The sequence below is a fragment of the Heterodontus francisci genome, chromosome 38 (genome assembly GCF_036365525.1).
Source record: "Heterodontus francisci isolate sHetFra1 chromosome 38, sHetFra1.hap1, whole genome shotgun sequence".
Taxonomy (NCBI): Eukaryota; Metazoa; Chordata; class Chondrichthyes; order Heterodontiformes; family Heterodontidae; genus Heterodontus; species Heterodontus francisci.
Genome location: NC_090408.1, coordinates 37275889 through 37291387, shown reverse-complemented (window position 1 = coordinate 37291387; position 15499 = coordinate 37275889). Strand labels below are relative to the sequence as shown.

Here is a 15499-nt window from a genome sequence, read left to right as displayed (position 1 = left end):
ACCTGTCACCTACTAGTCTGATAGATTCGGTGCTGTGCAGATGCTTTAAACAGAAGTGCATTGGGAAACTTATTCTTGTACCATCAGCAGCTTACTACAGATTCATTACAAACAAATAAATAAATTAGGATAGCTTTGAAGTTGCTCGATGTCTCTGCTGGTAAATGCACCATGGAAATGAGGCTAGCAGGCAGCAGAGTCTCCCACCTGCGGAGCTGTACCTCAGCAGGGTCTCCCACCTGCGGAGCTGTACCCCAGCAGGGTCTCCCAAATGCAGAGCTGAATCCCAGCAGGGTCTCCCACCTGCAGAGCTGAATCCCAGCAGGGTCTCCCACCTGCAGAGCTGAATCCCAGTAGGGTCTCCCACCTGCGGAGCTGTACCCCAGCAGGGTCTCCCACCTGCGGAGCTGAATCCCAGCAGGGTCTCCCACCTGCGGAGCTGTACCCCAGCAGGGTCTCCCACCTGCGGAGCTGTACCCCAGCAGGGTCTCCCACCTGCGGCATTGCACCCTAGGAGGGTCTCCCAACTACAGAGCTGTACCCCAGCAAGGTCTCCCATCTCCGGCACTGCACCCCAAGCAGGGACTTCCCTCCCTCAAGACAGGAGGAATAAGGGCCTAAAAATTAAAGAAAGAAGGATTTGTGGGTTTTTATTGCAATGATATACATTCCTGGTTCCTGAGATACTCAGCTGCTGTTTGTCTGTGATGCATGTTTAACACAGAACAGCGCACAGGCCATTACAATTGCAGCATCTAATTGCAGGGAAATATTTTAATTATTAACCTCTTACTTTTGTGCTTTTATTTGTGTGGAGTGGCAAAGCTAAAGTAATAATAATTAATCTTATTATATATGCCTCACTGCGGCCTCCATAGCTGAATCCTACTTTCAGAGCTTGGATAACTAGAGAATTTTAACCAATAATTTAGTTAAAATATTTCCTCTGGCTGCTCGTTCCATGCCTGCGTGCCCCCCGCCCACACTACGACAAGCCATCCTACTCCATCTCAGAGCTCTTTGCTGTGCCCTTTCTCCGCCCCTTCCCCTCCCTTGTCAAGCCTGCAAGACCAGTTACTGCAATGTTGGTGGCAGATCAGGAAGTAAGTACAGTATAACTACATGACACACACACAGACGCCTACTTCCCAACATATCACGGGTAGGAACATCTTAGAACGGCACAGCAATCGAGTGGTGGGAGAGTGAGAGCAGGTAGGTCACTGCTCTTTTTGGCAGAGTTGAAACAGATTGTGAATGTATTTTTAATGTTCTCTATGAAACCAACTAGTTGCACTTTGTGTCTGTGCTGCTACAAGAGACAGACAGCCAGCTTTCTTTGTGATAATTTTTGCCAGATGCTATCTTTTGTTCTCTAACGTTTAAAATTGATTGTCTCACTGTTTGCCAACAAAACCTTTCTGTTTTCAAGTCTGTATTAAATGCTGCTATTGTATCTGGCTGAGGCAGTGGGTTTACTGAGAGTGTGCCTGAGGTTATAAGTCCACCCCCACAGTATTCTTCCATGGCCACATGTTTCCCAGGCATAAATCTTGAATGATTCCGTGACAGTCACTGGCTCAGCGGTTTTAATGGTGATTCTGCAGCCAAAGTAAAGGCAAGCTTCAAGCTCTTAACAAGTCTTTCCATCTTCGCTTTTCCTTCACCTGTGACCCTACATGAAAGATCACAGCATGTCCCGCAACAGGACATTACTCGGGTTTCAGGGTTATCTCTGGTAATTAAGAATACGGGGGTGGGGTTATGGGGTTGTCTTAGTCTTGTAACTTCAGTTGAAAAATGCTGCCAGGAATTTGGGAGCGAAATCCTTTTTTAATTGCTCCTTCTTTTCCCAACTTTGAAAGCCTCCTCAAAAACTCTCCCTTTGGTGGCACTTTCAATCATATGTAACTCCCTGCTCAGTGCTCAGGACCTACTGCCCCATCCCCCTCTCTCCCCAGTGTTAAAAGCTTAGGTTTATAAATCCCTTTTATTATTTCCTCAGCATGTTCCAAAACACTTCACAACTGATGGATAGCTTTGATTACCTTTAAAGTTTTTTTTTATTTCCAAAATATACTTTATTAATAAAAATCTGTAAAAAATACATTCCCAAACAGTTTAAAACAGCATCAAGTCAAAAAATACAAACATTGCAAGGCAGATCAGTTTCCTTCAATACAATCATGAGTTGCCTCACAACCCTTCCATTTCACATTTGTCATGCCAATTACATTTTTACATTTACAGCAAATGAAAATTTTCCCGATACTGTTCGAGGGGTTTTCCATGATTACCTTTAAAGTGTGCTTTGTAAACACAATGGTATCTTTTCCACACAGTAAGGCCCCACAAACAACAGTTGAACCCCCAGATAAGTTTTTGCTCTTTAAAATCCACCTGAGCAGTTAGAAGGGGTTAGTATGTGGCCTGGTCCAATCTGCACCTTCTCCTTTGTTATCTCTTGCCCAACCCCCACCTCACTTGTTTATAATCTGTGACTTTTCTAATATTTGTCAGTTCCGAAGAAGGGTCACTGACCCGAAACGTTAACTCTGCTTCTCTTTCCACAGATGCTGCCAGACCTGCTGAGTGAATCCAGCATTTCTTGTTTTTGTTTCAGATTTCCAGCATCCGCAGTATTTTGCTTTTATTTCAGTTAGAAGGGGCCTTGTGTCTGAATAAACACTAGAATTTTTTTTATTTCCAGACACTCTAGAACATTCCATCAAATAAAAATAATAAAGGTACAAAGATATACCTTGGAGTGTAATTGCTACAAGGTGCCTACTCCCATTAGACAGTCATATTATAAAAGCAAAATACTGCAGATGCTGGAAATCTGAAATAAAAACAAGAAATGCTGGAAATACTCAGCGCGTCCGGCAGCATCTGTGGAGAGAGAAACAGAGTTACAGAGTTAACGTTTAACATTGAAAGACCCCTGCAGCAAAGTGCTATCTGAGTCAGGGGTAGGCTGTGATGCACCCCAGGATCAAATAGCTGGCCAACGTTCTGTATCTATATCGGCTGATGCACGTAAAGTGTACTGGAGGGGTGCAGACTCGGCAGCTTGCCAGGTCCCAGCAACCATGTAGAAATAGACTGGAAATTGATCTCAATCAATATGAATCAATATTAAAAAGGTATATGCTGTGATTATCAAGGAAGATTAATTTGGGATGGTGGTGGGGTAGGAAGGAGGGGGGAAATGGTGAATGACTGCAATTAGCATTGAGTTATCACCCTGCGTTCATTTGAAATGTTGGAAACCAGCTTGTGCACCCTAAGTCAGATGGTTTGTGAGTAGGATTTGTTGTCAATTTCTGTGCAACTAATTCCTTGGTGAAAGTTGTCTCTTGTCTGTTTTCTTACACTAAAATCCTATCTCACTAGAATGTTTTATGACAGGCTAATGATATATTTTAAGGAAAAGTTGTATAATATTTAAACGGTTTCCTGCCCTGAATTACTATTCAGTGACCCCAGTGGAAAGTGTATGTGTGGGGATGTCAGGTCTGGCCAGGATCGAGCTCAGCTAAAAAGCTTGCCAGCACTCACTATTAAGACTCACTGATGGAAAGCATTCACTTATAGGAGAACTACCAATACCCAAGGAACTGTACTCCAGAAAAGCTAGTGGCTTCAGGAGAGGAGGGGAGAAAGAAATATGTAAATGTCCATCTAACTTCGGACAGGAACACATTATGGTTACACATTAGGGCCGATAAATCCCCAGGGCCTAATAATCGACATCCCAGAGTACTTAAGGAGGTGGCCTTAGAAATAGTGGATCAATAATGGTCATCTTCCAAGATTCTATAGACTCTGGAACAGTTCCTACAAATTGGATTGTAGCTAATGTAATCCCACTATTTAAAAAGGGAGGTAGAGAGAAAACAGGGAATTATAGACCAGTCAGCCTGATGTCGATAGTGGGGAAAACTCTAGAGTCCATTATCAAAGATTTTATAGCAGAGCACTTAGAGAACAGTGGTAGAATTGGGCAGAGTCAGCATGGATTTACGAAAGAGAAATCATGCTTGACAAATCTACTAGAAATTTTTGAGGATGTAACTAGTAGAGTTGATGAGGGACAGCCAGTGGATGTGGTTTATTTGGACTTTCAGAAGGCTTTCGACAAAGTCCCACATAAGAGATCAGCATGTAAAATTAAAGCGCATGGGATTGGGGGTAGTGTATTACGATGGATAGGAAACAAAGAGTAGGAATAAACGGGTCTTTTTCCAAATGGCAGACAGTGACTAGTGGGGTACCGCAGCGATCGGTGCTAGGACCCCAGCTATTCACAATATATAATAATGATTTAGATGAGGGAACTAAATGTAATATCTCCACATTTGCAGATGACACAAAACTGGGTGAGAGGGTGAGTTGTGAGGAGGATGCAGAGAGGTTTCAGGGTGATTTGGACAAGTTGAGTGAGTGGGCAAATGCATGGCAGATGCAGTATAATGTGGATAAATGTGAGGTTATCCACTTAGGCAGCAAAAACAGGAAGGCAGATTATCTGCACAGCTATAAACTGAGAGGGGAATATGCAGCGAGACCTGGGTGTTCTCGTACACAAGTCGCTGAAGGTAAGCATGCAGGTGGAACAGGTGGTATAAAAGGTAAATGGTATGTTGGCCTTCATAGCGAGAGGATTCGAGTACAAGAGCAGGGATGTCTTGCTGCAATTATACAGGGCCTTGGTGAGGCCATACCTGGAATATTGTGTGCAGTTTTGGTCTCCTTATCTGAGGAAGGATGTTCTTGCTATAGAGGGAGTGCAGCGAAGGTTAATCAGACTGATTGCTGGGATGGTGGGACTGACGTATGAGGAGAGATTGAGTCGGTTAGGATTATATTCGCTGGAGTTCAGAAGAGTGAGGAGGGGATCTCATAGCAACGTATAAAATTCTAACAGGACTTGACAGGGTAGATGCAGGAAGGATGTTCCCGATGGTGGGGGAGTCCAGAACCAGGGGTCATCGTCTAAGGATACGGGGTAAACCTTTCAAGGACTGAGATAAGGAGAAATTTCTTCACCCAGAGTGGTGAGCCTATGGAATTCGCTACCACGGAAAGCAGTTGAGGCCAAACATTGTATGTTTTCAAGAAGGAGTTAGATATAGCTCTTGAGGTGAAAGGGATCAAAGGATATGGGGGAAAGCGGGAGCAGGTTACTGAGCTGGATGATCAGCCATGATCATAATGAATGGCGGAGCAGGCTCGAAGGGCTGAATGGTCTACTTCTGTTCCTATTTTCTATGTTTTTATCAGCCAGAAGTCTAAAAGGAAAACTTCCTCAGATTGTTATATATCAACTATAAACACCTTAAGTATCTTTTTGTCACTCTCATGGATCATATTTTGATTCAATGTGAGGCCAGTATTGTCTCAATAACCTAAATCCTTGTCTCCCATGGTAATCGGTGTTATATGTCCAATCAACAAAATAGTTGTAAAACTGGATCTGCTGGTGGGGACACATCACACCTGTGCAAAAATATGCATTCCTATTCTGCAATTATTTAAAGTCTTCCTCTTGGAATGATAAAGAAAAGGCACCTGACGCGTTCAAGAAAAGGCACCTATTGTGCAACATGACCCACCCTCCCTGTTCCATACTCCAGATACCGTTTTGCTGCACTTAACTGAGATTAGATTCTTAATCTTCATCTCTCCATTTGTTTCACTTCCTTTAAAACTGCTTAAAATTCACTTTTTGGGCCAAGCATTTGGTGACCTGTCCTAATATCTCCTTATGTGGCTCAGTGTCAAATTTTGCCTGAGAACTGCTTCTGTGAAGCCCCCAGGATGTTTTACTATGTTTAAAGGTGCTTTATAAATGCAATTTGTTGTTGTTGTCATAAGAAATTCTGACCACACCTGAGGTCACGAAAGGCGCTATATAAATGCAGGTCATTTTTTCCCCCCCTCTCTCTTTCATGTGGTTGAGTACTATACTATGGAGTGCATTTACCAACTGAGCCACCAGATTAGCAGTGGAGGAGTAAGTGGTAGACACATAGAACTGGGAACAAGAGGGTACATTCTGCAAATTGTGAATACGTTACCTCAACAGCAGAAGCAGCAAGGCTATGTTCCAGTGATACTTCATGACATTAGTTTGGGGAGGACATGCTTGTTTCTGTATTTTAACCAATCTCCTCAAAAGCCCCTTAGTTTTGTGAAACTGAGCTGGACTCAGTGGGCAACACTCTTGCCTTGAAGTCAGAAAGTCATGGATTGCAATGCAACTCCAGAGACTTGAGCCTACCGGGCACATCAGACAGTTCCTGGTTTGATCCTCAGTTTTGAGCAGCAAAGAAAGACTTGCATTTATATAGTGCCTTTTGTCACCTCACAACACTCCAAAGCACATTACAACCAATGAATTACTTTTGCACTGTTGTAATGTAGGAAACACGACAGCCAATTTGTGCACAGCAATGTCCCACAGCAGCAGGGAGATGAGCAACCAGATAATCTGTTTCAGTGATGTTGGTTGAGGGATAAATATTGGCCAGGACACTGGGAGAACTCCCTGCTATTCTTTGAAATTGTGCCGTGAGATTTTTTAAGTCCACCTGAGGGGGCAGACAAGGCCTTGGTTTAACATCTCACCCGAGCAGCATCATATTATGATCAGGTGAGGAGCTGTTGAAAGGCTCCCCTTTTGTCCCTCTCCTTGTTTGACCACAACCGAGTTTATTTCTTTTAAACAGTGGATGTGCTTACCAATTCAGTGAGTGTTTAACCCTTTATCGTGCTTTGATCATAAAAGAACCAATTGGTTTTCTTGAGTTTAAAAAAGGAAGAGGTTAGTTTATTGTGCTTAAAATCAAAACCTAATCTAAGTAAAAATAAGTAAACTATGCTCCAACTTTCATACACACACACACACACGAGCATCCCACATACATGATAGGTTACAGAGTGATGAAGAATAGATTGGTTGGATTAGAATCCTGAACAAATAAAAGAATATACAGTCTATGAAGTCTGATAATTCAGTGGTCTTCCAGCTGAGCTTGTGTTCCTGAAGTTTCTGGCTGGTAGAGGTGGCCACCTGGTTCGGGGTTTGCTTGGAAACAGTGATGTAGGGGTCTCTGTCTGCAGCAGTGATAGACTTGGACGTTTTGCAGTCTCCAGACAGGGTTCGAACTTACAGTGTTGCCTGAAGAGAGAGAGAGACTGGCCACTTGGGTCCTGCACTGGTTAAAACTCAGAAGCTTGTCTGATGTAGTCAAAAGAAACTCCAGGTTTTCACACATGATTGTCCAGTGTATTCTCCGTTGCACTTGATTGATATCCAAGTTTAAGAATTTCAATTTCTGTCAGATCTGATTGTTTCATTATTTACCCCTTGAGGTTTGTCTCCACTAGTATTAATGTTCCAAGATGGCTTTGAATGTCTTGCTAATGAAGGCGATACCAGGTAGCTGATTTAAACTGCTCAAGCTATCGTTCTGGATGAGGGCTATTCAGACATGCGCCTCCAACTCAATACCTTGGAGTGTGAGGTATTTCAGTGCAAATTGCAGTGGCTATCTTAGCTGTTTCCTTTTTAAAAGTTGAATTTAGGTTTCCAGCTTTCTTTTTAAAACTTTAATTTAGGTTTCCAACCGATTAATTAAAAATCATCATAGCACATTCATGACAAGCACCTCTGACAGTGTAGCACTCAGAACTGCACTGGAAGAGTCTGCCTAGATTTTGTGTTCAAGCCTCTGGAGTTGGACTGGAACCCATGAATTTCTGAGGCAAGAGTGCTAACCACTAAGCCAAGGCTGACATCACAGCAGAAGAGCAGAGCAAATTGGCATAATCATGGGGAGGGAAACTCCAAGCCACATACAAAGCAAAAGGCAGCCTCAGCACAGACAGAAGAGCAACAGGGAAACCATCTCATTGCAGGAGCAACCCCCACGGCTTGTGCCATCACCCCTTGGTAATGACTGTGAGATCTCCCGTGATCTAGCTGTGGGCTAAACCTGCAGATGCCAATGATCATTAACAATTCATAGGCAGTTTGTTTACCCTTCTTGTACATGATCTTTTGTTCTCTATGTTTTGAGTGCCTGTATGTTGATCTGTCTCTTTTCACGAAGGACGTCCCTTGTGTAGAAGAAATATAACCTCTATTTTGCATTCTTGGGATAGAGTCCCAAGATCTCCTGTAGTGCAATCAATTAGTTATTGTTGGCATATGAGGGGGGCAGATGGGGGAGGGTGGGGGATGGTGGTAGCAGATTGCTCCAAGAACCAGTCTACTTGAATAAAGGTTTGCTGTTCAATGATTAGCTGGTTACATAGAGCGAATGCCATTATGCAATTACGGGAGTGTTGAATAATTATCACAAGAAATCAGAGATGCTGTGCACTCGACTTGTATTACCAATCATAGTCAAAGAAAGAGAGGAAGGACTTGCATTTATATAGCAACTAGCACAACCTTTAGATGTCCCAAAGCATATTAGGCCTGTTTTGGCTACTTCCTGGGATGCCTAAAAAAGAGGTTCCCATGCCTACACAGAATAGCCACAGATGGTCCCATAGCTAAATTGCTAAGCTGTGCCCTCGTCTTACTCCTAAAAAATGGGCACAATGCATAGAAATACTACCCCCAAGTTTCTGCATGCTTTCCTCGTAACTTAATCCTTTGATGCCAGGGATCAGCCTTGTGGTTCTTCACTACATTATCATCATTGGGTTGAATATTTCCCTTATGCCTTGGTAACTAAAACTGAGCATAGTGCTTGAGGTGTGATCTGATTCAGGCATTGTGCCGTTTTAGGATGACTCTTACAACTTATATTCAACTGACCTAGCAATATAAGACACAAGGACTGTCTCTCCCATGCCTGTAACTTGATCTCTTTGACAATAAACGTCAAAAAACAGTGGTCATGGGACAAGGTGTTGCATCTCCACCCCTGATCACATTAAATAACACCCCATTGGAAGTGGTTAGCAAATTCTGCTACCTTGGGTCGATGGTGACAGACAATCTGTCCCTTGATGCAGAGCTCGATACACTCATAGGGAAAGCAGCTACCACCTTTGGCCGACTCGCAAAATGCACATGGGATAACAGCAAGCTGACCCTTAGGACCAAGCTTAGATTTATAAGGCCTGTGTTCTTAGTACCTTGCTGTATGGCTGTGAAATATGGACAAATTACAGCTACCAGGAAAAGAAGCTCAATAATTTCCATCCTCACTGTCTGCGGCACATTATGGGTATATCCTGGCAGGAGAAAATCACAAATGCAACCATCCTCACAAAGGCAGAGCTCCCAAGTGTATTGGCACTAATCAAACAGAGGTGGATCGAACATGTCTGCAGGATGGAAGATGGTTGCATACCCTAGGACTTTCTGTATGGTGAGGTAGCCGGGGCCAGATGACCAGTGGGGAGCCCAAAGCTCCGCTTCAAGGATGCTTGCAAGCATGACATGAGGGCCCTAAATATTGACTATCACACCTGGGAGTCACTAGCTGGTGAAAGAGGGAAATGGCGAAACATCCTGTGGACTGGTGTGCACTACCACGACAATCAGTTGCTACAGCAGCTTGGCTACAGGTGCCAATGTCAAAAACAACAACTCACAGCGTCACTTGGCAGCTTCACGCGCAGCACTTGTGGCAGAACCTGCCTCTCAAGGATTGGCCTTCACAGCCATCAGCAATGGTGCACCTTTTCTGTATGTCCTTCATCTGTCGTAAATGGAAGGATGCCAACAAACGCACCAGCAATATAATTAGGCATTCTAATCAATGTTCAATTACTTGAGATTGGACACCTGTTTACGCGTATTGATCAACATCTTAGTTGCTAATAAATTTGTCAACAAAAGTTTACTAACATTCAATTAGTGCCTAATTTGGAAATGTTCCAGCACTAATTCTATACGTGAAGTAAGGGACCAGTTCCTTGTTGTCAATGCAATGATATCACTATTTGAAGCCTTATGTTACATATTTTGTCAGTTCAAATAATGAGAGGAGCATGGAAACAGGAACAGAAAGTATTGTTGATCTTCCCTGATGGCTTACTGGGCAGATGCATCGCATGGGGTGGGTCTGAACAACACAGGCGAGAGGATCCTAGGATTGATGTCTGGTCTGGGCTGAGTTGGCTGACTTCATACTGAGTTGGTCTCAGAGGCATAGAGTCATTATGGTCATTACAGAATGAGGCCATTCGGCCCATTGAGTCTATGCTGGTGCGTCCGTTGACCTCAACACCTGTGGGTTACAGAGTGAAGAAATCAGTCAATTTTCCACCCCCCATAAACTTGAGCTCGCCCAAGACTGTTGCCCATATTCAAGCTCGCACCAAGTCTTCTTCACTCATCAGCTTGCTGACCTCAATTGCCTCCTGGTCCACTAACGCCTTGATTTAAAAAATTTAAACCTTGTGTTCAAATCCCTCCATGACCTTGTCCCTCCCTATGTCAGTAACCTCCTCCTGCCCTACAACACTCTAAGAACTCTATGTTTCTCCAACTCTGGTCTTTTGTGCATTCCCCACTTCCTTTGCTCCACCTTTGGCAGCCTTCAGCTGTAAAGGTCCTAAGCTCTGGAATTCCCTCCACCTGTCTTTCCTCCTTTAAGACACTCAGTTAAACCTACATCATTGAACAAATGTTTCATTAACCTTCAAATGTATCCTTTGGCTTGGTGTTAATTTTTGTCTCATTACACCCATGTGGGATATTTTCCTATGTTAAAGGTGGCAAATAAATGTTTCCCTCTCCTCCTTCAAACCCAGTGCTTTGACCAAGCTTTTGGTTACTCCTTGCAATTCCCCCCATCATCCCCTCTTGGGCCTCTCTGAAACACAACGACAGACCAATCAATAGATGCTCCAAATAGTCGAAGTTTATGGTTTAAACATTCACAAATAATGATTTACACAAATCTCCTGCTCGATTGTAATTCCTTTGGGGAATCAAAGGCTTTTTAAATAGGGGTGTAGTCATGAGAAAAAAAAATGTTGCCCATCAAAAAGATTTGGGGGAATGGATGGAGCAAGCAACAGTAAGTGGGGAAATCAGGAATATGATTCAAGAGATTTAATAGATAAATTGACCATGTAATGTGGTGCATGGTCTCCCATATTAGGAAGGTCTCAACAAGGTGAGGGTTTGATCCATGGTCCTTGTTGAGGTAGCAGTGAGGCCGTGCAGTTAACCTCAATGATCTTCTGTTAGAGGGCAAAAAAATTAACCAGGGTTTCGCTCCTAATTGATATCCACTAAAAAGCTCATGTGAGTGGAGATTAGGCAAGGATGGGCTGTAATTTTTTATCTATTTATTCACGGGATGTGGGCATCACTGGCATTTACTGACGATCCCTAATTTGCCCTTGAGAAGGTGGCAGTGAGTCAGCTTCTTGAACACAACTGTGTGGCTTGCTAGGCCATTTCTTTCAGAGGGCAGTTAAAAGTTGACCTCATTGCTGTGGGTCTGGAGTCACATGTAGGCCAGACCAGGTAAGGTCAACAGCCAGTCTGTTCTCTACCTTGGCGTCACATTTGACCCCAAGACGAGCTTTTGACCTCATATTCACGCCATCACTACGACCACCTATTTCTACCTCCGTAACATTGCCCGAATTCGCCCGTCTCAGCTCATCTGCTGCTGAACCGCTCAGTCATGCCTCTGTTACCTCTAGACTTGACTATTCCAATGTACCCAACCAGTATTTTCATGGTCACCATAATTGATATTAGCTTTTTAATTCCAAATGTATTTAATTGAATTTAAATGCCCCGTTGTCACAGTGAGATTTGAACTCATGTCTGCAAATTACTAGTCCAGGCCTCTGATTTCTAGTCTAGTAATGTAACCGCTATGCTGCCGCACCCCTGGAGTCAACATTCATTGTCCAGGCTTACGTGTGTACAATGGCTATTTGAACATGATAGCAAAAGGTGACCAGTGCCTGTGGAATCGTATTCGAACACAGGTCCCCCGCATGAGGCATTTGGGTAGAGGTGTCAATGGAAGTGCCGTTATTAAGGCCAGGGGAGGAGAACAGGACTGAAAAAGATGTGAACTGGTTAGAACTGGAGTCAAAAATTATTTGATTTCCTGTTGCATTAACAAAATACTGTCATAAAGTACAAACCTAATTAAACACTCTGACACAAAACCAACATAACAACCATCTTCCTAGATTCAACTAATTCTTGACAGTCAAATTATCTGAGTACACAGTGCTACATAGACTAAATAAAACGCAATTCAGTTTCCATGATTCCAGAAATAAATGTCTATGGGATTATACAAGTTGCATCATGCTCTGACTATATTCTCATTCCATCCTCAAACTCAATCTTGCCCTATCCCCAAAACACTTTTTTCATGTATTATAGCAACAGCCGCTGCATTTATTTATTGATTTTAATGTAGAAAAATGTCCCTTTATAGCTGTGCATTATGAATGAGGTTACAAAGTTGCTAGAATCAGAGACCAAATCTATGATGTAGAAAAATGGAGAGAAACACCTTATGTTCCCTGCTGACAGGTAGAAAGAGTTTGTGGAAAATGAAAGAAATGGATGCAAGGAACTAGAAAGATCCTTTGGCCCAAGGAGCATCTCCTTCTGATTATCTGTGCATAACTTGCAGTGAAATGGGGGTATGAGGGAGGTGGGCAGTCGCAGGCTGAATGACAAAGAGGAGAAATCTCTGTGAAGCTTTTTCTTGCCTATTGAAAGATTCAAAACTCCATAACATTTGGAGTAACATTTCCTCAAACCTGATTAGTTACATTCTTTAGATGCCATTCCCACAACTGAAGCAACAAAGTTCCATTCAGCATTTGATCATTTCTGTCTGTATTTATCTCTCTAACCTTCATCCTACTCATTATTTGATATCTGTCCAAGTCCTATGTAACCTAATTGTCATGGCATTAACAATGGGAGAGCTTTCCATAGATACACTATCCTTTGGGAAAAAGTTCTTCCAATCTTTACCGAAGGTTTACTAATTCAGCAGTTGGGGCCTTTTTGTAATGAAAAGTTGAAGCTAATATAATTGGTTGTACCTATATTTGCAATAGCTTATTAGCACTGCAAAGATCTGCATTGCATCCTTGTTCAGACTTGTCAACAATAACGGGAAGATATTGCCTTTGTTGGTCATACAGCACAGCGATCACAAAATAATGAAAGTGTGAAAAGATCCCTTCCTAACAGCACTGTGGGTGTACCTACACCTCAAGGACTGCAGTGGTTCAAGAAGGCAGCTCACCACCACCTTCTCAAGGGCAGTTAGGGATGGGCAATAAATGCTGGCCTAGCCAGCGACGCCCACATCCCGTGAACAAATAAATACTTGACAGCTAATAGGAACGAGCCCCAGATTTTGTGTGCATTGGGTGCAGGGTGCCTTTAGAAATATCATACTAATTTTCTGCTGATAGTGCTGGGACTAATGGCAGGCACACCCTGGGTTTCTCTTCCTAATCTATGACAGGCTTTTGGAAACATCCCACATTTGTACTCAAGATAACACTTTCCCCCTTACATTTACCAAGTTTAGCTCTTCTCATCACAGAGAATAAATTTCAATATTTCCTAGGCTTTGTTGCATTGAAATATTTTCATTTCTAGAATCTGACTATTTCTGTTTTATTGGATCACTTTGTTATTCGGTTCGTTTACATCCTACGTATGTTACAGCCACCCTGCACCATCTCCGCATTAAAGACACTGCACATCTGTGAAAGGTTTAATCAGGAGAACACTGGGACCTAAGCAAATCACCATCCGTCCCCCTCCTCATGTCTTCGTGGGTCACAGCACTTACTCGTGGAAAGAAAGGCTTGCATTTCTATAGTGCCTTTCACAACTTCAGGATGACCCGGACCACTTTACAGTCATTGAAGTACTTTTGATGTGCAGTCACTGTTATAATGTAGGAAATGCTGCATCCAATTTGCACACAATGTGATAATGCTGGATTATCTGTTTTTTAGCGATGATGGTTGAGGGTTAAATATTTGCCTGGACGCCTGGGGATAACACCCCTACTCTTTTTTGAGTAGAGTTGGTATCCCTATTCTACACTCCCTCGGTATGACACTGAAGTGTCAGCCTAGATTTTGAGCTCAAGTTGTTGGAGTGGGACTCGAACCCGCAACCTTCTGACCCGGAGTTGCGAAGTGCCAAGGCTGGCATTCTTATTAAACCAGAAGTTCCCAGGTTTTCAATACCCACTCTGTGCTGCATCAGGTGATCTAAACAGGGCAGGAGTAGGAGTCACTGCAATTGGCCTCTGCATTCCTGGGACAGTGAAAGGAAAAATAAGCCAGGATCCCCTAAATAACAGTTGGCTTTAATAAACATTTCTTTGGCAGAATGAGCACACAACAGGATGTTGTCTTTTTACCCAAATTTCAAAGTATGTGGCTATCGTGCTATGACTCTGCAATGGAGACTAACTCAGTTTAAAGCAGAGTCTGGTGACAGCCTTTTAGTAAGGGGCTGTGTAATGCTTGGGACAGGTTAGAATCAGCTTGCTGCCAATCCAGAGGGTATGCATTTAAGGAGAAGCTGAATAAACACAGGAGGAGCAAAGGAATGGAGGGATTTGTTGTTTGGGTTAGATGAGGAAGGATGGGAGTAGCTGTGTATGGAGCATAAACACCAGTGTAGACATGTTGGGCTGAATGGCCTGTTTCTGTGCTGTAAATATGATGCAAGACCATATAATTGTGGTACTTAATGTACAAAAATGCCTTTCAACCTTAAAGCAAGTACCACAAGGGACAGACTATGGGCTTCTGCTACAGACTGAAGTAATTGAAAGTTTGAGAGGCAGCGGTGGAACCTTGCTATAATCTACAAATTCAGACAGAAGATGAGGGAAGATCCAAATCTGGCTGATTGAATTAAACTTGCATAACGTAGTTAAACAAAAAGCTAAGGAAAGACTGCAAACACTGGCAGGAAATCTAAAACAGAAACTGAAAACGCTGGTAAAGAAATCAGGGAGTTGTTATCATCTAGAACGCACTGCCTGAAAATTCAGTGGAAGCAGATTCTATTGTAACTTTCAAAAGGGAATTGGATAAATACTTAAAAAGGAAACATTTGCAGGGCTACGGGGAAAAATTAGGGAGCAAGGGTCTAATTGGACAGTTCTTTCAAAGAGACAAAACAGGTATGGATGGGCCGAATGGCATGCTTCCACGCTGTCTGATTCTATGAAGTCAGACGTGGGTTCTGACGCAGGGTCCACACCTGGAGTGGTAACTCACCTGTTCCCTTCAGGGAGGCTGAATGTTTCCAGCATTTTCTGTTTTTGCTTTTGGTAATGTGTTGTTACTTGCCCCAGTTGAGCAGTGTCGGTGCCTGCAGTCTCCCCAGGGACATTTCACCCCCACCCCCGTATCCCCCCTCCTTCCCAGTCAACCCACTAAACAGCCTCGGTACCAGTACAAAGGGCAAGTGGAAAATCATTTCTGGATT

The 15499-nt window shown here is 43.0% G+C and overlaps 1 protein-coding gene across 2 annotated transcripts in view; it reads left to right on the top strand.

Moving 5' to 3' along the window:
• Positions 1–1072: 1072 nt before the first annotated feature.
• Positions 1073–15499, top strand: part of paqr5b (progestin and adipoQ receptor family member Vb) — a 79057-nt gene continuing 64630 nt past the window's right edge. For both annotated transcript variants that reach the window (XM_068018118.1, XM_068018116.1), the window contains exon 1: positions 1073–1215. The gene's annotated coding sequence lies outside the window, so the exon portion shown is untranslated. The remainder of the gene's footprint in view (positions 1216–15499) is intronic.